Source organism: Colossoma macropomum, unplaced genomic scaffold (assembly GCF_904425465.1).
Source record: "Colossoma macropomum unplaced genomic scaffold, Colossoma_macropomum, whole genome shotgun sequence".
NCBI lineage: Eukaryota > Metazoa > Chordata > Actinopteri > Characiformes > Serrasalmidae > Colossoma > Colossoma macropomum.
The window spans coordinates 7823524-7846461 of NW_023494798.1; the positions used below are offsets into that span (position 1 = coordinate 7823524).

At 42.4% G+C, this 22938-nt stretch overlaps 1 protein-coding gene across 1 annotated transcript in view; it reads right to left on the minus strand.

Moving 5' to 3' along the window:
- The window catches only part of kirrel3b (kirre like nephrin family adhesion molecule 3b), a 282884-nt gene that overhangs the window by 147401 nt on the left and 112545 nt on the right, over window positions 1-22938 (minus strand). The window lies entirely within an intron of this gene.

The following is a 22938-nucleotide window of genomic DNA, read 5'->3' on the forward strand; positions in this document are numbered from 1 at the left end:
CAGAGAAAGGCATCAGGCTGGCTCCGCGAGGATCGAGGGAACAGATTTAGCGAGGTAGAAGTAAGGAGAAAGAGCTGACGGTAAAGTCTGGTCGATCAAAGCTTTGTTTCCGGAGCATATGTTGGCATGCGAAAACATGCTCTGCTAACAGACTTTAGTCATTAAGAGAGAGGCTATTGTGCTTTGGAACATGTTTCTATGGTGGAAAGAGTGCGAGAGTGAGAGAGCTATGGGGAATGCCAATGCCCTGCACCCTTCCTTGGCCACCGAAATCTAGCTTAATTAGGGCCTGAGTGTTTCATTATGGCAGCCATTAACGTCAGCTCTAGTTAACGTTCGCCCGGTGCCCTGATGGAGCAACTCTGACACACTCCAACATACACACACATACACACACCCTTAGCTCTCCTCCACATTAGCCCCGCTGGCGGTGCTGACAAGCACTGAGACACAGTTATCTCGGCATAATTAAGAGATGCTTTCTGACTCGCTTTGTAGTGTGTGTATGTGTGTGTGGGGGGGGGTGGTTTAGAGGGGTGTTGGGTCATGTTGCCCTCAATATGACTGCCATACAAGGACAGAAGGAGCCGCAAATCATACGACACTCTGGCTGCCATTAGAAATGGGTCTGGGCACAGTAATCCACATGTGCATGTCCTCATTTGGGGAAACAACAGATGTCCTGCACCCAGATGTTTTTGTTATTCTGCTGTGGACCACATGACTCGATAACCCCCACACACACTGTTGGACAAAAGTAGCTAAGAAATGTAGTAGCAGCCACTTTGAAGCCGGAATTTTGTCCCTATTTTTTGTTAATTTTTATAAATAATAGTTTATCATACGGTGTCAAAAAACGCATGAACATGTCAAGTGACTACTTTAGAATTTCACAGTTTGAGGCAGTTGTGTGAAGATTAAGGCAGTTTGCACAATGCTAATTAATTCTGTTAATTAGCTTTGAGCATTAGCATCACATCTCCAGTGCATGTAATGAAGCAAAGTTTGGACAGCAAATGTCTTGAACAGCTACATTTGGGAGAGGCCAAAACTGAGTACATGTGGACTATTCCTTTAGTACGAGTTTGTAATTATGCCATTCGGCATAAGTAAGGGTCCGTGTGTGAAAATGAGTCAAAAATACAGGCATATTTCACAAGGCCAGGATAACGCATTATGAATCATATATCCAGGCAGGAATGCTCAACAAGACGACATACACGTGGTACAATTTTCGCTGTCTTGTTTGTGATCGATGCTTTCAATTCGCTAAGCCAAAACTGTTAATGTGCTCTCGCTGATTCAGAATCTCTTTTAGCTCTCCGTCTCGGGACGTGAAGCTTAGGCCCGTTCCTGCCAGCGTAGATCACATTATTTCCAAGCAAACAGTCACTAAAAGGGTTGGCGGGAGCCGGTGGAGTGTGTGAATGATGCGGTGCAGGGACGGGCGTGAGTGACACGCGCATGCACAGGTTTGTAACTCTGAAGTGACGATTTGTTCTGGTGCGGTGCCAGCAGTGCAGCGAGGAATGAGACGCCGGAGCATAAATAAAGCATGTGAAGGGAAAGAGACAAGGGGGGGTGAGGGAAAAAAGAAAAAGTGGAAACACAATCTAAAAATAGTGTGGCTAGAATGACAAGAGTGCGATCAGACCGAGGGCCAAGCCCTGTCCATATTACTGTGCACAGATCAGGCTTCAGGAGTCATAATGCCCAGTGTGCAAATCAGCAATTAGATGCACAAATGAAGAAATGTCAGCCATTACCCAGAGCGTACCAGGCCGGCAGGCTTTAGAAACACAGCGACACACACACACACACACTTTGGCATGTCAGAGAGTCTCGCCTGATAGATCATTAAGGAAAGTATCTTAATTAGAGGTTGCAGGGACATGGATTCGCTGTTTTTCGGGAGTCTAAGAGCGTCGCATATTCACACCCTGCCATTTGTGCAAAATGGTGAGAGAGATATTCTGATCTGTGAAAGCTGCACTAGAAATCTAGAGTTGTTATTGTCATTACATTATACTAATTATACTGTAAATAATTTTCAAATTTCATAACTAATTACCCTGGTAGTGACATAACAAATCTGTATGCTGTATTGACAGGTTTGCTTTTTTCCATTTGTTTGGATATCCTAATAAAAACCTGGCAAAAAAAAATAAAATAAAATAAAAAATTTGGATAAATTTAACAAATGGATAAATTGAAAAACTCTGAATGAGAAATAATGACTATAAAATCACAACATGCTTTCGTTACTGCAGAGGGTAACAGTGGCTTCTAAGGTTTAAAGACTGGTGTGTTCTTGGAGATGACTTTGAGAACCAGTTGTGCGATGACAGCTTCTGTCAAATGACCATGTAGAAGAAACTAAGCAAAATATGATCGCCAGACGAGAAAGAGAGAAAACAAACAGGCCGAGGCAGCCTTTGACCCTTGCGGGTCTGCATGCGCCTGAGGAGGGTGAGGAAGACTCAAAGGCCGTCTAAGGAAGAGACAAGCAGGCTTTGAGGCGGACCCATCAACAGACTGGCCTAATTATCCAGCCACCCAAATGCAGGGAGCGCATTAGCATGGGAATCAGGCCTCGTAGACACTGGAGAGGGGTCAGTGCATTCACGGCCTGCAGAGCAGCCAGTGTTAGCCAATGTAGCTGCTAAAACAGCCTTAAATTCTCTGTGTATCTAAGTCATGATTGTAAGAATGTGGGTACATGTGTTTGTATGTCCATCTTTTGGTCTTATGCTATACTACACTTTATGTGCTTTATGTTTATAAGCTCCTAAAGAGGCACATGGACATCTCTACCTTTTACACAAGTCAAATTCAGGTTTAAATAAATGCTGGTCAAAAGGTTTGTATGTCTAGTATAGAAGTGCATGTTTTTTATGGAACCAGAACGAAAGGTCTAACATGGTTCATCCATCTATCTGAGGGTCAAAAGCAGGCCTTCACCACAGGAACCAAACCATACCCTGCTAAAGGAATGTGCTGAATTATTTGGGCTCAGAAGGGTGTCGCAGCACTGCCATACTCTTATGCACTCATATAGGCACTCCGTAAGCCTCCACCTGCCGCCCACTAACCTGGCTCTGCCCTGACCAATTACACCAGGCACAATTAGAGGGGGACGTACAAGGCCTCAGGCACTAGGAGACAGGTGTGGGAGAGGGTGAGCAAAAGAAAGAGAGAGAATGATCTGCCTGAGCAAGATCTATTAGATGTTATTGCCTTGTTCATAATATACCAGCTTCTGTTCTCACTTCATGTTTTTCTCTAAATTGCTATTCATACTTATGTTCTTTTGTTTTAAAAAAAAAGTACACAATTGAAACTTAGACTTAGTTAGTTTGTTCATTTTTTTCAGTGATGTTTTGGCCACACTGAAGCTAAATAAGTTCTTGCGAATAAAACGGGAAACAGTGTGTGTGAGAGAGAGATGAGAGACGAGAGGATAACAGAGAGACTGTAGGTTAGTGAGAGAAAGAGAGGGTAACAGAGAGACTGTACGTTGGTGAGAGACAGAGAGAGAGATAGAGAGAGAGAGACAAGAGGGTAAAGGAGAGACTAAGTTAGTGGAGAGACTTTATGTGTGAGTGAGAGAGATAGAGAGAGACAAGAGGATAATAGAGAGACTGTCAGTGAGAGAGACATAAGTTAGTTAAAGTGGGAGAAAGAAAGAGAGCGAGAGGGAGAGAGAGATGAGATGAGACGAGACGATAACGGAAAGACTGAGAGAGATTGTAGGTTAGTGAGAGAGGCTGTGAGAAAAAGAGAGAGAGAGAGAAATGAGACTAGAGGAGATGATAAGAGAAAGACTGAGAGAAAAGAGAGAGAGAGAGAGAGAGAGAGAGAGAGAGATGAGACAAGATGATAACAGAAAGACTGAGAGGGACTGTAGGTTTGTGAGACACTGTGAGAAAGACAGAGAGAGAGAGATTAACAGAGAGAGTGAGAGAGAGATACTGAGAGATAGATGAAAATTTGTGAGTTAGTGAGATAGTAACAGAGAGACATACAGATAGAGATGAGAGAAAAACAGACTGAGTGGGAGAGAGATTGTGAGTTAGAGAAAAAGAGAGATAGAGAGAGAGAAACTGTGAGAGAGACTTGCTTTGAAGTCTGTGGTGTGTGTGTGTGAGTTGCTGCGCTCCCTCTGGAGAGTGACGCTTTATCAGGCCAGCTTGAGAGCTGTGTAGAAATAATGAAGCCTGACTCATCAAACACAAATTAAATTTCCCCCTCAGCACACCGAGCCGGGCCGCTCGCACACTCAAACATGACTCGGCCTTTTCTTTCTGCTGCTTCTGCCTCATAACGGAGCTTGTGGACGCGTCTGTTGTGGCACGTGTGGGTATCTGTGAGGGTGATTAATGATTAAGTAAGAAAGCGTGGAATGGAGAGATTTAACACAGCGTCAGCGCAGCCTGGGAGAGAGCAGAGAGATCACACTGGCAGAGAGAGAGAGAGAGAGAGAGAGAACGGCAGAGTCTCTCTGTCTCAGACACATAAGCCAGGTTTCCATCCAGCTGTCGAATTAAATTGAAGCCAATAACTGAAACATCACAAATAAATTCTGTGAGTAATGAGTTTCTATCAGCACTGTAGAAAAAATAAACTCCTCTACATCACATCTGTAAAACAGAGGTATATTGAGCAAACTTTGATGTTGAGCTACTTGTCACTGCTGTTTTGTCTGATTTCATGGCTGTATTTTTGTATTTCCATATCGTCCATATCGCTGTTGTTGGAAGAAAACCTCATATCTCCAAAATGGTAACTTTACAGGAGAAGGAAAAAACCTACTTTACTTTTAATGTAAGTCAGTGGAACCAGACTTTTTTTTCCCCAAGTCATTTTGGGCCGTTTCTTTTGGTACATTCATCGTGAAATTTACATACAATGTAAAGGGCAACAGGCACTGAAAAACGTCAAAAATGGAGATGCGAGGTTTTCTTCCGACAACAGCAAAGAAAAACAGTGTCCTATGAGTGTTTACTGTCTGATGTCACTGTTATGTTTCTATCATTCATGAGATGAAGGTACATTTTTAATATCAGTTCACTGGTACCTGCTGCCTTCTGTCATGTTTTGTAGCTACGACCAGGCAAGATGGAAGACGTGAGTAATCATATGACGCGTTTACTATTTTTATTTCCACCCAGATTTCAGCACGTGTGTTTTTATCAGCAAACCGTTATCAGACGTAAGCAAAATTCTCATGTGTTATGCAGTCAATTTTATTTAATACATTACATTTCTGTCAAGGCTTTTTTATTCAATACATTAAAATATGCATTAAGAAAGTTCACAGAAACATAACTACACACTCCATCTCTCTCTCTCTCTCTCTCTCTCTCTCTCTCTCTCTCTCTCTCTATCATACTCTTATTGTCTCTTCTCTTTTCTCTCTTACTCTTCATCTCTCTCACTTTCACTCTTTATCTCTTTCACTCTTACTTTCAATTTGTCTCTCTCCTTTTCGTCACTGTCTTTCTCTGTCTCTCTTTCAACACTCTTACCTCTCTCTTTCTCTCTCTCATTCTTTCTCTCTCACTAACTCTACCTCCCTTTTTTCTTCTTTACTCATTTTCTCTTTCATGCTCTCTCTCTCTCTCTCTCTCTCTCTCTCTCTCTCTCTCACAAACTCTATCACACTCTCTCTTTTTCACTCTCACTTTCACCAGCTTTCTTTCTTTCTTTCTTTCTTTCTTTCTTTCTTTCTTCTTTCTTTCTTTCTTTCTTTCTTTTTTCTTTCTTTCTCTTTTTCTCCCTCTGTCTCTCTCACTAACTCTATCACCCTCTCTCTTTTTCACTCTTACTCACTTTCACCAGCTCTCTCCCTCTCTTTCTCCTTCTTTCTTTCTCTCTCTCTCTCTCTCTCTCTCTCTCTCTCTCTCTCTCTCTCTCTCTCTCTCTCACTAACTCTATCACCTTCTGTCTTTTTCACTCTCACTCACTTTCACCAGCTGTCTCTCTTTCTTTCTCTATACACTTGCTCTTACTCTCTTTTTCTTTCTTTCTTTCTTTCTTTCTTTCTTTCTTTCTCTCTATCTCCCTCCACACACTCACTCTTTGCTTTCTCTCTCTCTCTCTCTCTCTCTCTCTCTCTCTCTCTCTCTCTCTCTCTCTCTCTCTCTCTCTCTCCCTAAGGATATCATTGTTTGTGGACCAGTGCCTCTGTGTCTGAGCCTGGACTATCAATATGACAAACACAACACCAGGATCCAACACTTCCTGTAATGCCATCATCTGCAGCCCATTGGCTATCATTGAAAACACACACACACACACACACACACACACACACACGCACACACACAGACACACACACTGCTCAACCGTCTCACACTGGCCTCACATGCATGCACACACATGCGCTGTCCAGAACTGCCCTCGGCATGCTAATGAAACAGCCGCGCTAATCCGACAGTGGCAGTGTTAAATCAGGCGGTCCGCAGCGCTGGAGAATAATAAAAAGGCTTAATGTGGTACAGTGTGCTTCCAGCACGGCTATAGCTGGGGGGTCTTCATGGAGGAGTGCTGTAGCTCTGCGTACTGATGCTGGCTTTATGATAAAGCTCTTCAGCAGAGCCACTGATGCTAATGTGTGCCCTGTGGCAGCGCAGCACGAGGCAGAACCCCAGCACACAGCGCTAAAGCTAACGCTAAACACATAGTCTTTACTAACGCACTAGCAGAAATCCAATTTAGTCCTTATGAGGAGATGGAAGCGTATGTCAACAATAATGCTGGCACAAGATAAACATTCTGCTTATGATTATCGTTCACAGGTTGTGTGTGTGTGCGTGTTTGTGTGTGTGTGTGTGCGTGTGTGTGTGTGTGTGTGTGTGTGTTTGTGCTTTTCCTTTTGTTTTATGGGCACTCTGAAAATGAGTGCTTGGAGAAAGTGGGTTGCTGAAGTGCCTGAAAGCTTGGCGCAGTCAGCTACCTGATGGAAGGACTCTCCCTCTCTCTCTCTCCCTCTGTCTCTCTCTCTCTCTCTCTATTTCCAACTCTTTGTCCATCTCAGTCTATCTCTATATATTCATTTTTCTCCCTCTGAATCCCCCTACCTGTTTGACTCTCTTTCTATCTCTCTCTCTCTCTCTCTCTCTCTCTCTCTCTCTCCAATCCTTTCTCTTTGTCCTTCTCACTTACTGATTCCACTTCTCTATCTGTCAATTGGTCTCTTTCCATTTCTCCTCCCTTTCTCTTTCTTTTTCTATCCTCCCCTCCCTCCACACCTGCCACCTTTTCCTCCTCTTTCTCTCCCTTTCACTTTTTTTTTTCCTATTTCAGTGTATTCAGTGTCCTTATCTGTCTTTATACTCTATCTATCTCTCTCTCTCTCTCTCTCTCTCTCTCTCTCTCTCTCTCTCTCTCTCTACCTCTCCTTGCCTGTCTTCATACTCTTTCTCTCTCTTTTTCTTGCTCTCTCATGCACACATACATCGTACATTCTCTAACTCCCTCTCTCTCACTCCTCTCCCTTTCTATTCATCCCTTTCTCTTTATCCTTCTTACTTTGATTCTACCTTTCTATTTCTCTGTCTCTTTCTGTCTCTTTATCTCTCTTCCCTTTCTCCCTCTCTTTTTCCATCCCTGCCTCTTCCTTCAACCTCCCACCTTATTCTCCTCTTTCTTTTTCCTTCCAGCCCTTTCTTTGTTTTCTATTACAATGTATCCCTCTCCTCTATCCCTCAAGCTCTCCCCCTTACTACTTCCCTTTTCCACTGTTTTTTTTCTTTCCATCCTTTGTCTTTCTGTTCATCTCTCTCTTTCATTCCATCCAATTCTTTCTGTTCCTCTTTTCATCTTTCTCCTCCACTCTACCTGCCTGTTGTGAATCTTTATTCCTGTGGTCTCCCTACCCCCCCCTCTCTCTCTCTCTCTCTCTCTCTCTCTCTCTCTCTCTCTGCTGCAGTGGCCTGATTGTGGTCAGAGGAAGCAGATGCCCGGGGTAGTGTGCTGTGACAGAGGGGCTCAGATGGGCACGGTCCACCATTTGCTGCCCCGTTGGCACCACTTTACCTCCATATGTTGGGCTCCGCGGGGCCAGTGAGGCCCAATATGGGCCACTCATCTGGGGTGCAGAGAGTGGCCCTGGGGCCCTGAACACAGACGTGATGCTCTTCCACAGCCGTGCGCAAAGGTTCCTGAAGAACATTCTGGCTGCTATTTACTTAAGCAGAGCCGCAGTGACCTGAGGGTATAGGGACACATGGGTATCTGTGGTCAGTAAACAACCTGACTGTGCTTATGTAAGCATGTGCATCGAACCTCAGCAGCTGCCAAGACACTGAAAACAGGTTTTTGGTTGAATTTGCTGATCGACACACTTGCAGTAGTCGTTTATACAGTTTGTCTATCATCCTCAATACAGTCAGTGAGCCAAGACGTTTTTTAGTGTCCGAATTTTTTGCTTCGTTAGTTTCACCTCACCTTCAAGGAATGAAGCTATCAAGTAATTAAAGCTTGAAAGTGACCAATTTAGTGCTTTTTCAAAATTTTACCAAGTTCTGCCTCCATTAGTTCTTGTTGCAAAGTCCATCAAATGTCCAGGTCAGGATACTATAACACTTGTGCTAACAGACCAAAAAGTTGAGTGAAGACTACAGCTGTGTCCCAATTCAGGGGCTGCATCCTTCGGAGGCTGAATTTGAAGGCTGATTGCATCACAGTGGCGCGACTAGGCTGTCCCATTTTAAAGGCTCCTTCATATGCAGCCGAGAAATGTGTCCTTCTTTGCCATGACAATGAAGAATCCAATGGGTGGATCCTTCGCCAGCCAACATATCCTGAGGTTTATTGTGTGCCGGCAAGGATTTGAGAACATGGCGGCATCAGCAGAGGAGCGAACGGTGGTGGAGGAGCGAACGGCAATAGAGTACACTTTTAATATAATTATTGGGTTTAAACTGTGGGGAATAGCTAATGATACAAATGCTAAAAAAGCCCTCATCTCATCAGTAGCCAACAGTGAAGCATCTCCAGCTCTAATACATGAAAAAATAAATAAATAAATAAAAGTTTCTGGCTCCATCTTTGGAGAACTTGACAGGAGTGGCGTTTTGTGACGCAATGGTAAGGGTGGGAACAGCGGTGCTGTGACGCAAACAGAAAATCCACCATACAGCAGACCGTCTCATTTCGGTTCAGCCTTCGCGGGTCTTAGTGGCCTTCGAAGGAAACGCCTTCGTAGACCATGTCCTTCGAAGGATGCAGCTCCTGAATAGGGACACATTGTGCATCTGAAAACAATTATTCAAAAATAAACTCGCTTTAAACGTTCTATTTGAGAATAGCCAAAATATGAATGTAGGCCAATTTAAATACAAAAGAGATTCCGAAAACTATGTTTACGTCGATTAAACCAGGGGAATGTTGTGGGAAGAGTTAAGATACATGGCCCGTCAGATGAGCTACTGACAAAGCTAATGCTGGAGCTACTTTGAGCAACTGAGAAGATCCTGAGGAGACCACAAACTTTAATAAAACAATAGAAATGTTGATGTGTGAGAGTGCATCAGTATTATGTATCATCAGTATTATCAAGCTAATCATCACCAGCAAACATAAACTCACTAGCAAACAGCATTGAGTTGTTAAGCAATCTCAAATAGAGGTGCTTATGTGGCTTCTGAAACTGTATGACATACTGTTTTCCCAATTCTGCAAGCTTCAAGTTTCAACACCAATATGATATGAAAACAGACAAAAGCACATAAACTAATAAGCTAGTCATTAGCATAGTTTGAAACAATGGTATGAGTCATATTCACGTCTGAATTTGGTCTAAATTTGGTCCAATTTGTTTTCCTTTAGCCAGACTGAATTTCTTTTGCTTTCCACAGGACTCTCTCTCTCTCTCTCTCTCTCTCTCATACACATACCTGGCTCTAGCATAGCTGTAATTCACCTTTTAACTTACACCATCTCTGCGGCTGTGTTGTGTCAGGGGCCTCTGTGCAGTTTGCCACTATTCTCCCCTCTGCATCTGTTCGCCCAAGGCAGCCATCAACCCCCGCCACCTCCACAATTACAGCCCACCCCTACCTCCACCTCCATCTCTCTGCTCCTCTCCCTATCCCTCCCTCTATCTCTCTCTCCCCTATCGCAGCCTTTTCAACCACACACGTCGATCAGACATTGTTTACTGCGCGTAGGCAGACGGCACTAAACGTCTCCTTTTCAGACCGGGCCTGGTGCGATTTTGCGGGGAAAGGGCCAAGAAATCTCCCATGAGGCCACGCTTTTACATTCCTGCCCTTTGGCCTGCCGTGTTGGAAATCGACATTTCTAAAGCTCTTCAGCTTCCTCCTGCCGGCTGCAGCGGGTGGGCCGCTCCACTTGTTTGCCTCACTCCCCTCCCTCCCTCCCTCCCTGCCACCCCCACCCTGTTTCGCACTATTATTCCGCGGTCACTGTTGTTGCGAAGCACTACATCTGCGACAGGCTGTTAAACCAGCGGGTCAAAAACGCCCTAATTGGTTTTCATGAGCCGTAATGCTTCCAACCGCCCGCTTTATTAACGACAGCCGTTAATGGGGGTCACAGGTTATTGTAGCGCTCTGTTGAAATAACAGCAGATCTGTGTACACATTCGAGGCGGCAGCATCTAACGGACTTTTAACTTTCCAACCTGCCAACAAAGGAAGCAGGTCGCTCCACTGACTGCTCATCTCTGTGATGAGATAAGGGAGGATCAGGACGGCTGGGTTCACAAGGGTCAGCGGCAGGCCTGTCACCGTCCAAGCTCATGTAGAGGACAGGCTGGCTCTAATTAAGTGAGGCAAGCACAACGGTTCTGGCAGGGTGAGGGAAGTTAATCGTGTTTGAGACACAACTAGCGAGGGTCATGCCGACCTGAGCGGAGCGACCAAGGACTGACTAGAACGTCCGTGCGGTAAGAGACAGGGACAAATCGCAGGGAGCGGGCCAGGGCGTCCGCCGCCACCAGACAGGAGGTGACTTTGATGACTAACAGGCGCTCTGCGTCTTCGGCATCACCGTGCAGACTCCGACCTTGGGTGAATCATCTCACAATCCCGACAGCCTGCAGAGAAGGCCAACGTCTCTGTTCTAACCAAATGGTCAAGCAAAATCTTAACAATGCAATATGACCGAATATATTTGAAAAGGAAAAGAACAGCTTTCCTGTTCTGGTCCGCAGGCAGAGGTCCCTTTTACTCATTAGCATTGTGGACTAACCTGGCTAGATATTTGCAGGTATGGCTAATTTGACACCTGCCTCATCATTTACAATTAGGCATTATGAGATGTAATTGGCCATCTGCCGGAGCCATCTTGTGCTCCTGGAGTCAGGCCATGCCACCGTCCAGCTGTTCTGAGTGGCCATGTGCTGCGATTGGACACATCAGGTGCAGCTCTGGCCCAGATGAAACCAGTCACAGTTAGGCAGCGTCAGCCAGGCATCAGGGTGCCAAGTTAGTGAAGTTGCTGTGGACTGAGAGGAAAGCTCTGATGCCCTGTCTATTCCGTGGAAATTTTCATAGCATTGTTCTGTAATTGCTGGGCAAATAGGTCCATTCCAGGAAACTCCGACACTGAGCACAGACAAAAGGGACGAGACGTCAGGCTGATTGCGCCTTTGACATAAAGCGAGGGCTGGCATGAGGAGTTTGTTTCGAGAGATTTAGACAGATGGACAGACAGAATTGAAGAATAACACTCGAGCCCATGCTGTCCAGTCCTCCTTTATTATTCATCCCTTGACAGGTAATTGCACACTTCATCCTGTCAATCAACTCTCCAGCCTTAGTTGTCTAGAGAGCTGGTTAGCTTGCTTTGGCTTCCATCTGTCCAAGGGCTGTGCGCTAATGGTGGGAGACAGAAGGGGTACCTTCAGCTTGTCCGGCCTATGTCCTCTATTGTATCGCAAAGGATTGCAAGAGAGACCCTGGTGCTTTCTATGGAAGAAAAAGAAGAGAGATATAGAGAGCAGCTTATGGCCAGCACCACAAGTCCGGAGAGAAGCACCGGATGTGATTCATATATCCCTCCGACCTCATTGTTGTGCTGATCGATAAAGCCTGGCAGGGGGAGCCCAACTTGAGGAGAACAGAACCATGCCTGTGTACGTTTCTTTTGTGAGTTTGCTTTTGGCAAGGAGAGCACAATGCTGGGTTAGGGCTTCCCGCGAGCTTCACTAACACATACGCACACATGCACAGCCTCATGTTTATTTCAGCAACTAAATATGCCTGTGCCTGGGGCTTGGCCTAGACTCAGCCCGTATTGTTTGATTCTTTTAAAACACTATCGTGTCAGAGCTCCTTCCGTGCCGTGGATGGGATGGTGTTTGTTAAGTCCAAGCCCACTTCAGGATCAAGGCCTCATACCCCAGGGATGCCCCATTCACACCTCTTGGCTTCCTCCCTGAGGCCTGAAGAGCCAGCGATATTTAAGTACAGAGGTGCTTTTTATTACCATTCTTAAAAGCACAGTGGTTTTAGCTGTTGAAGGGCTTTTTGCACAAAACATGGCACTTATGGCTCAGGGGGGTTAGAGTAGGCTACATCATATGGTAAAGTACTTTTTCTGACTGTTTTGGACTCAGTAAATGTCTTATAGACCAGTTCCTTTGTATATTCAAATTCTCACCTGAAATGGCAACAGGAACAGTCACTCTCCACAAACTAAATAATGCTTACCCATAAAAAGTAGGCTCCTTTCACTTTTAGGCAGAAGATTTCAAGTCAGGCTAATGTTTGTTAGCCTAGCTAGCTATCACAATCTGCTCTTCTCTCCAACATTTGCATGACATTGCTGTTGCTTCAGATCTACAAAGCCGGTCCCTCCACCAGACAGGTGTCTGTTGACCCCCCGCCAAGAAGATAAATGAAGTGAAAAGAGGTTCAGATCTCTTCCATAAAAGCTGACCAACAGTAGCAAAAGTACAAGCATTAATTTAAAACACACAGCATTGTTTAAAATGATGCAAGAACAGAATGCAAGATGTTCAGTTGTTATCTTGCCAAGTTTTTAATCACAATTCGTACTTTTACCCTCACACCACCAAATTAAGCCTTAAAAGAAAATCCTTTCTCTTTTATTAGCTGTAAGTGTGGAGCTGCAGCCAATTAAGCCCCAATTAAGAATAAATATGCCCTCCCCGGCCTACACACTTCACCTTGGGAACAAGCATAACGTGGAGTTGTCATTTTCAAATTGCCATCTTCTAATTCAAGGTAATACCTTTCAACCCGTAATTCAGGTTTAATCAAGGTACTACAAAAGAAACTCTTCAAAACAGTGTGTTGCGTGGTTGTGAAACAATGCTGCTCTCACAAAAGAAGGTTGCGTAGGCTACAGTGTAGATTTTCCTGAATGCAAATGGCAAGGGGGAGTAAGAAGGGGGCATCTTTTTTTTCCTGACGTAGGTTTTGAGGGGTCGCCAGGAATTGAAAAACTGGAATATTTACACAAGTAAAGCACTAATTCATGCAGAACAAGGATCTCTTGGACTAGGATTGAGAACATTAAAGCTATGGTCATCTGTTTCTTGTTTGATGGTTATGACTTTTTATTGTAACTTACAGTTTGGTAAAAATACGTCTGAATTGTATTGAGAAAAGTCACTTGTGATGATTGAGACCATGGTGAGGCCTCAAGGCCTTCTAGGCCTTCAGAGAAAGACAAATGATTACAGAGAATTAAGAAATATCTATGTTTTATGCAAAAGAATCATCCTGCTTGTTGTATTTCAGGTCAGCCAGAGTTGATACATTAACTTTTTGAAACAGTCAATGGAAAGTTGGCCAATCAGGATTGTTTTTCTCTGTGAAAAAGGTAGATCCTGCTAAGCTGGGTCTTCCATTGGTTGGGCCTTCAGGAGCTAAATGAAAGACCTTAGATAACTGCAAAATAATTAGGGAGTGACAGTGAAATAAACCAATCATGTTTTGATTTACAATGGGTGGGGCCATTTTTTTTTTTCTGGGCCTTCTGGAGATCCTAGATATGATACTAACTGTGAATACAAGTGCTAGTCTAACCGGTTTTCAGTCAGTTATTAGAAATGGAAAAAAAAAAAAAATGAAAGCAGCTCTTTACCTAGACCTTTTACTGACTTTTTACTGTATACAGTAAAATATATGCTTACGTCTATTTTAAGCTGCAAATAAAACAAATAATGTCTTTTTCAAGCTTCAAATATCAGTGTTTAGTCTACACCAGCCACAAAATGTTCAAGTGCACCATTGTAAGCTTAGTGCTCACATACAATAAGAAACCCCATAGAGGTGAAAGGAGAAATTAGCATTATCATAGAAGTGTGTTTTGAGTTTTGACATGTATGGCATCAACTGAAGGCCTAGCTTTAATAGTCACGATTTACCACTGAACTGTGGAACACCACTAATATATTAAAACCAGATTAGCCATGATATGATGTACCTAAAGACTGGCCTGTATTTTTAGGCCAAAAATATGTATGATTGTGGGAAGTTCCATCTTTGATTGGTTAGATCACAACATCCAGTGATTGATAAGAAGGCTCATTTGCATATTGCAGCCATGTCACTGAATACATTATGTTGAATAAGCAACAATTACTAAATATTGTGCAGAAAAAGTTGAAAAACTCAAAACAGATTTTTTTTATTCTTTACCTAATCAGGTAAATGAGTTTACATTACATTACATTACAGTGTGTTACCAAAGAGTGTTGCCGTCACTACAAACACCTGAAAAACTTCACTTTAACTGTCCACACTCAGTATATTGCACTCATTTCAATTGTAAAGGCAAACATGGATAATGTAAGAGATGTTTGATGCTTGATAGATGGCATTACACGGCTTACAGATCAGGTTCAGAGGCTGCTGCGAAAGTACTGTAGGCCCATTTTGCTTGTCTTTTTCTGTTTGAAAGAGTCGCCACTTCTGCCCCAGGCTGTTCTGGAGTAAGTACTCAGGAGCTGAGCAGATGGGAGGTATAAAACAGACCAGAGTGTGTGTGTGTGTGAATAAGATAAAAGGCCGCTCCGGTCTCGAGCGCTACGAGGCAAAAACGCCTTCCAGTTTCACAACTAAAACTTCACGGCCTCAGTTTTGAGGCAGCCCGAGTCGTGCAGTCTCAGAAAAGGCGCTCAGAATACAATGATCAAAGCAAACAAACATTCAGATCGTGCCTCTTTGTGCTGTAGATCTTACCTTCAGAGTCTGCATGCAAACGCTAAGCCTTTTATTTAAAGGCAAAAGCTGTGTGGTGCTACAATTTACCTTAAACCTATTCCAAGTACAGGTACAGATACATGTCTGTGTGTGTTTCTTTTTGTAGATTTTCAGGACCAAAAGTGTCCTGAATATACAGGATATAATATCAGGATCAACAAAATCACCATGACTGTAGTCCATCTGTTGCTCTGCATACTTGTTAGCCCCCTTTTACCCTGTTCTTCAGTGGTCAGGACCGCCATGGACCCTCACAGAGCAGGTACTGTTTGGGTGGTGAATCATTCTCAACACTGCAGTGACACTGATGTGGTGGTGTCATGTTAGTGTGTGTTGTGCTGGTATGAGTGGATCAGACACAGCAATGTTGCTGGAGGTGTGTCCACTCACTGTCCACTCTATTAGACACTCTTACCTTGTCGGTCCACCTTGTTAGGGTAAACCCAGAGATAATAGCTCATCTGTTGCATTGGTCATCCTCTAGTCCTTCATCAGTGGTCACAGCATGCTGCCCAAAGGACTTTGCTGGATGGATGCTTTTGGTTGTTGGAGTATTCTCAGTCCAGCAGTGACACGGAATTGTTGAAAAACTCCAGGAGATCCACTCGTACCAGCGCAACACATACTAACACACCACCACAAGGTAAGTGGAGCTGATATAATGGACAATGAGTGTTTATGTGTTCCTAATAAAGTGCTCAGCATGTGTATGTTTAACACTAAATTTCACAAAAGTCTTTCTTGCACAAAGTATGAGGTCATATTTTTTGAGCATTTAGTCATTATTATTTAGTACTTAGCCTTTCATTCTTTTTTGGAGACTTGCTTTCAGTTTTTCAAAGAAATCTGCAGGGATATTTTTCCACACCTTCAAAGTTCAGTCTTAGAAGTTGGTTGCATTTTCTGCTTACAATATAAGCAATCTAAAACACATTCAGTGATGTTCAGGCCTGGACCTTAGGGTGGACAGTCCATTGTTCAGAGAACACCATCAGCTTCTCTGATTGATTTGCAAATTTTTGTCTATTTCATTTTCTTAGTAATGACTTCTCAACAGCTTTTCAGACCCATGGTACTGAGTTTTCTTATCACAGTGGAAGGATAAACATAAACACCTGTAGATGTTTTCAGATCTGAAGAGTCTTTTAAAGATAAAGATTAAAGCTTTAAGTACTGTTTATTAAATGGTGATAGTTTTGGGATCACAAGGTCTTGGGACCACCAGGTTTAGAAGGTCTTGCACATTATTTTTGAATAATTTGTACTTGAATGTTTTCAATTGAAATGAAATAAATGAAAAGTGGTCTCTGAGCTTTTCCCATTACTGTACGTATATATAATACATATTAGAATAACAGTATTATCACATATAGGTAATTACGTACTTTTGGGAGACATTATTACACGTAGGTACTTACATGTATATTACTTGTGGGTCACTTGTATGACAACATATCCTGACATTATTTAAACACAAATGTCTGTTGGTGTGTATGTTTATGGGTGTATGTGTGTGCGTATGAGGTGTGTGTGCGTGTGTGTGTGTGCAGTAGCATGTGAGAGAGACCTGTTCAGAGCTAGTGTCAGAATGACGTGGTGAGATGGATGTGTTTAGACAGCGTAGTGCCGGCTCTGCCATCCTGCATTAACATCATTGTCCTCCCAGGCCGCCACACACACGCACACACACACACATGCACACACGCTCGCACCTTATACACACGGTACACACACTGAGACCAATCAGAGCTATAACACCTCCTCAGTTAAAACCCCAAAACACTCTCCCTGCTTCTCCCACTTCCACATAATGTGTGCAAGTGTATGTGCATGTGTAAGAACCTGAACAGAGAGGTGTGTGTCATATAGCTCACCCAGCACTGATTTTAGACTGTAATTTTCTTGATTTGCCTCTAAAGGCTGTTGCATAGAACTTGATATCCATATGGTTCATGTAAAAACTTTATGCCATTTTATATGTGTTTCCAATGTGGACTGAATGAAGAATGAAGGGTGTCCGGAGTCCATTCCTCCCATGTACAGTAGAAAATAAAATACATTTATGATGGCACTGTGCAAAAACGTATTTTCTGATCATTTTGATATATACAATAACAATGACTTAAATTCTCCCAATAAAGATCATATCAAAATGATTACTTATTTTCTCAAAGCAATGACTTACTATGTCAAAAGTTTTACTAAATTTGTAATAATTATGTTAATTGTGTTGTAATAATTGTTAATACTATCTTACAATTTTTAATATTCTTTTGAAAATTGCTACAATTTTAACATGTGAAATTGCATCCTATCTTGAAAATATAATTGTTTTTTTTTTCATAAGTTGTATACATTTTATTTTCAAAGTAAATAAGTAGGACAGAACAATAAGTCATCATTTTTGATATATATATAATGACATTTTGGGAAAATAAATCTTTATTTTGAGATAACACTCAGATTGTTAATAGCACAGTGACACATTTCAAGTATTTAATTATTATATATATATAAAAAGCATAACACCATACATCTAAAGGTTAAGCAATTAAATTCATCATAACCTCTGTTATGTATATAACAGACAATATCATACACACCCTGATCAGTAATTTAGCATGGCCTACACAAGTGCCTCTTAAATAGCGATGCCATTTTAATGAAACATCTACTTAATTAAACTGATGGCGATGCCATTACTTTAAATGTCATTGTTATTTTTTCAACGCATATCTGAGTAGGAGTAATTTATCATTAATGCCTAAATCAGCAGGGATTTGTGAGTTTGAATACTGAAGGACACTGCCACAGAGAAGGAGGTTCTCCACATTTTCAGCACGGCTTTTCTTGAGTCCACATAAGAGCGTAAAACAGCATGATAAATTACAGAGGGGGGGTGAGAATGGTTAAGGCCATCTTCCTCTCCCTCTGACTCACACACATACACCTTTAAGTGAGCCACATAACTGCTCTCATTCATCTCTATGGCTGAACACAACTGGGCATAAGGTCTCATCCTATATTCACCAATCAGGAATAACATTATGACCACGTCCTTGTTTCTATGCTTATTGTCCATTTGATCAGCTCCACTTACTATATAGGTGCACTTTGTAGTTCTACAGTTACAGACTGTAGTCCATCTGTTTCTCTGCATACTTTGTTAGCCCCCTTTTACCCTGTTCTTCAGTGGTCAGGACCCCCATGGACCCTCACAGAGCAGGTAGTATTTGGGTGGTGGATCATTCTCAGCACTGCAGTAACACTGATGTGGTGGTGGTGTGTTAGTGTGTGTTGTGCTGGTCTGAGTGGATCAGACACAGCAGTGCTGCTGGAGTTTTTAAACACCTCAGTGTCACTGCTGGACTGAGAATAGTCCACCAACCGAAAATATCCAGCCAACAGTGTCCTGTGGGCAGCGTCCAGTGACCAATGATGAAGGACTAGAGGATGACCAACACAAACTGTGAAGCAGCAGATGAGCTATCGTCTCTGACTTTACATCTACAAGGTGGACTGACAAGGTAGGGGTGTCTAACAGAGTGGACAGTGAGTGGACACAGTGTTTAATACTAATAGTGCGCTAATGTCTCTTTAGCTTGCTAGCTAAATTTCCCATTCCACCTTAAAATAGTCTGGCAGTACTGATGCCTGAAGTGCCAGAATGTAACTGCTGCTCCATTTAAGATGGAACAGGAAAATTTGAACGAGAAGCTGGTGAATATATTCAGCTTCATATCAACAAAGAATTGTGGGTGGGTGATAATACATAATTATCATATCAACCTCTTTCAAAGTATATGATGCTCTAAATGTAATATATATGTATGAAGAGACAGAAAGTGAGAGAGAGAGAGAGAGAGAGAGAGAGAGAGAGAGAGAGAGAGAGAGAAAGAAAGAGAGTGATGGCTAGAGCATAGATTTAACCTTGGGAAAATGGGTCTCTGATTACCATAAAATTAATTGCCACCTTTATTACATAATATGCATATAGACATTTTTCAGAGCAAGGGGAAACCTTTGCTCTGCAGTAAGAGGAATGTGATTGCATATGGCTTAATTATCATATGCAGTCTAATCCTGCTGTACTTGACTCTTTTTTTTTTTTCTTTTCCTAATTATACGTTTTATAGTCGCACTAAAAGCGAGGGCTGTCATGCCGGACGCTGCCACTGGGGAGCTGTTTAGGAATTTTTGTTTTCCTCGCCTTCCTTTCTCCAATTAGCTAAAGTGATGCTGGGTAAATTGGGAGGCAGTTAAAGCATCCCGATGCAGCGGCAAGGAGAGAAGAAAAGAGGGCCGGAAGCCGGCGAGACTTCATGATGAGCAATTTTCACACTCCGGCCAGGCCCAGAGAACAAAAGGAACATGCTGGATATCTAATTATGCCGTGCCAGAGAGAAACAACTGAACTGAGTAGAAATACACACACCAATACAATGCTGTTAATAGCAAATGCCTCAAAAAACAAAGTCAAAGTTTGGGAGGTTTAAGGCTTATGTAAGGATGGCCAAATTATAAAAGAGAGAAACAGAGAGCGGTCTAGACAGTAATAAATAAATAAATAATACCTTTGCAAAAACCAGCAGCTCTTTACATTATGCAACTGTTTGTGACCATAAAATTTTGCTAAGCAAACTGTTCTAGATTTTGATTTTCTGTTAGCATTTACATATGAAATAATGGCATATCTGTCTGTCACCACCTCATCGAGGACCCAAAACTCTGAATGCTTTGCACGTAACTCAGATGTCGTAATTCGGCTTGAGTTGCTTTTGTAGATGCTAGTGCCAAAGGTTTGTCTTCCAGCTGCTAAGACACAACTGATACAGTCATTCTGTAGAGACAACAGTGATTGGTCGAGTGAGTTCATATTGCCTGCCAGAAATTGAGGACAAACGCAGTAATGTCATTGTCTCAAAAATCGCCTTTGTTTTTCAAAACATCACCTGTTTAAAAGTTAATTTATTGACGTCTGAATCAATCATGCCATCAAGCCATTTCAGGAGATAATAGTTACAAAAGCAGAATTAAGATTTTTCATCCCGTGCAAAGAGATTAATGGATGTTGACTCACAAAAGTAAAGAATGTTACTGTTTTCTTACGAAAGTGATGAAACATAGTTTAAAAATTCTTTGTTTGCCTGGCCTCGTAACTCTCCAAACATGGGAGCAACGGTTGCCCAGAGACATGAAAGATCAGTAGAGGAACTCTGCTTGAGTTTGTTTGAGCACAGATACACAGCGTCCGTGGCCCCAGTGTCTACTCATGTCTCTTTTGGTCTCCGTGGGAAGAGAGAGGTGGGAGATAAGACCCCAGGGCTAACTCTTCTTCTCTATCTCTCTCACTTACCCCCTTGGGTGTGTCTCTGTTGCCAGGGTGATATAGAGGTCAGTGGTTCTGTGCCTAAGGCTATGGCCAGACATGGTACTTTCTCTCTTTCTGTCTCTCTCCATGGCCGAGACAAAAACACTCGCATGGTCATGCTTAATAACTCATATTTAATAAATCAAACAGTATTTTGTCCTGAGGCTGCAGTGGAAGGACTTTGGAGTAGAGCTTTAGTTATATGGGTATGACCACTGCCTGACCACTGCTCTTAAGACTGTAATCTGGACCAAGACTGGAACTTGTCAGACTAAGACCCAGACTATGATCCAAAATAAGCCTACAGCAATTTAATTAAGACAAGTCCAGGTTAGTGAGGAAGATTGACCTACTAGAGACAATTGCAGTGCAGCATGAAATACTGGTTGAGAGAAATGATGACCATATGTCTAATTCTAGGGAGGCATTTTAGGGGTCAGATAAAAAAATATACAAATACAGTATATATATATATATATATATATATATATATATATATATATATATATATATATAATACTTAAATTAATTTACTGCAAACACTCTAATCAAGAGGGATAGTTTTGTGATTGAGGGGGTCACCAAGAGTAGTGGCGCATGTAGAGCCCAAACTGACCCACAAGCTTGATTCTAGGAGTCAGGTTGAGTTGAACCTGACTAAAATGTATCTTGGACTCAACACCTGTCGATCAGTAATAAAATAAACCTTCAGAATTGAGAGATATTTTTGCTGTTTTTCTACAATCAAACTATTAATTTACCAAATTGCCAATCACCAAATTAATAGCACATGTCCTTATGTAACATACTGCATTTCAATTTGGATTTACATTGAGTATTGGTTAGGAATTGGTTGGGAATCCTAATGTGACTGGTCTTCCTGTTGTCTGAAGCTTTTTGTTCATGTAACTGTTGATGTTACATGCTCCCACTGATTAGGGTGCTATCAAAAAGTTTCTTTTTTGCCTAAATATTTAACCTGATACAGTTTCAGCTTGATTTGTATAACATTTACATTTAGGGCATTTGGCAGATGCTCTTATCCTGAGCATTTTTACACAGGTAGGCAACAGTAGTGTTAGGAGTCTTGCCCAAGGAGTCTTATTGGTATAGTGTAGGGTGTTTCAACCCCAGTCTACAGCCTTGAAGGCAGAGGTGTTACCCACTACACTATACCAACCACTAATAAGCACATCTTGGTTAATTACATACAGCATGTACATGCACAAAAACATCCAACATCTATGATGGGGAATTAAACCCACAACCTTTGTATTCAAAGGCAGATGTTTTCATGGTGAGCTACAAGAGGCCCACAGTCTAAGTAATCAGGTTTTAGTGACTGTGGTTTTGGTTCCCCTTACACCTCAGGGGTGTCCAATCTTATCTGCAGTGGGCACCTCTGATTCCACTTGTTTACTCAATTGGTCAGTCTTCAAATGACTGAACATGTTGGAATGAAAACCTGCAGCCACACCAGCCCTTTGTGAATAAGACTGCATAGCCCTGGTGTGCAAAATACAAGGGTGAATTAGTTACTTATTTGAGTGTAAATGTAGCTCCACTGCACTATTATAATAGAAATAATCCAATTTTGTTAGTTTCCTTTTGTATTTCTAACCTTGCTTACCGTAAAGTCCTACATCCTAACACTAATGAAGTGAGAAAATACGGCCTGTATGTGTGCAAGTTCTATAAGAATATAACCCGCTGAATGTATCTAAGAGTGAATGTACTACACACCCAAAGGCAAGGACACCCATTTTTCTCTGCTGTTCCCAGTGCTGACCTCATCACCGACTACTAAGCACCACACACATCAGAGGGTAATGTTGCCCAATTACTGCGGTTAGGGCTGTGTCTCACGAGCTGCTCCCATTCCCAGCCAAGGAGAGATGCACCACGGGTGCCGAAAACATTCCGAGAGGCTGGAGGTTGCATCACGCCACCTGAAGGCAAATGTAGCCGGAGAGGAAGGACATGTGTAGGGCAATGGGTAGTGCTGTAACTACCGAAGCACTTTTGTTTTTATACCTTGTCAGGACACGGTTGAATATAAGCATTTCAAGAAAAGGAACAGTTCTTATCTTTAAATGTAAAGTTTCATTCCATCTCATTTCAATTGGCCCTTTCATCATGCCATTCGAATGGCAAATCCGTCCATGTGGCAGCAAAGTGGCAACTGGCACAACCATCTAATTGCTGGCCGTATTATTAGGAAATCACAAGCTCGATCCACAGCCATTCCAAGTCCAAGAACACACTGTTGACCTTGCTCTATCTGGGTGGGTAGGATGGCCCTCTCTCCCGCCCATCACCCAGCATGATGCTAGCCAACAAGATCATCTGTTAGCTGACATA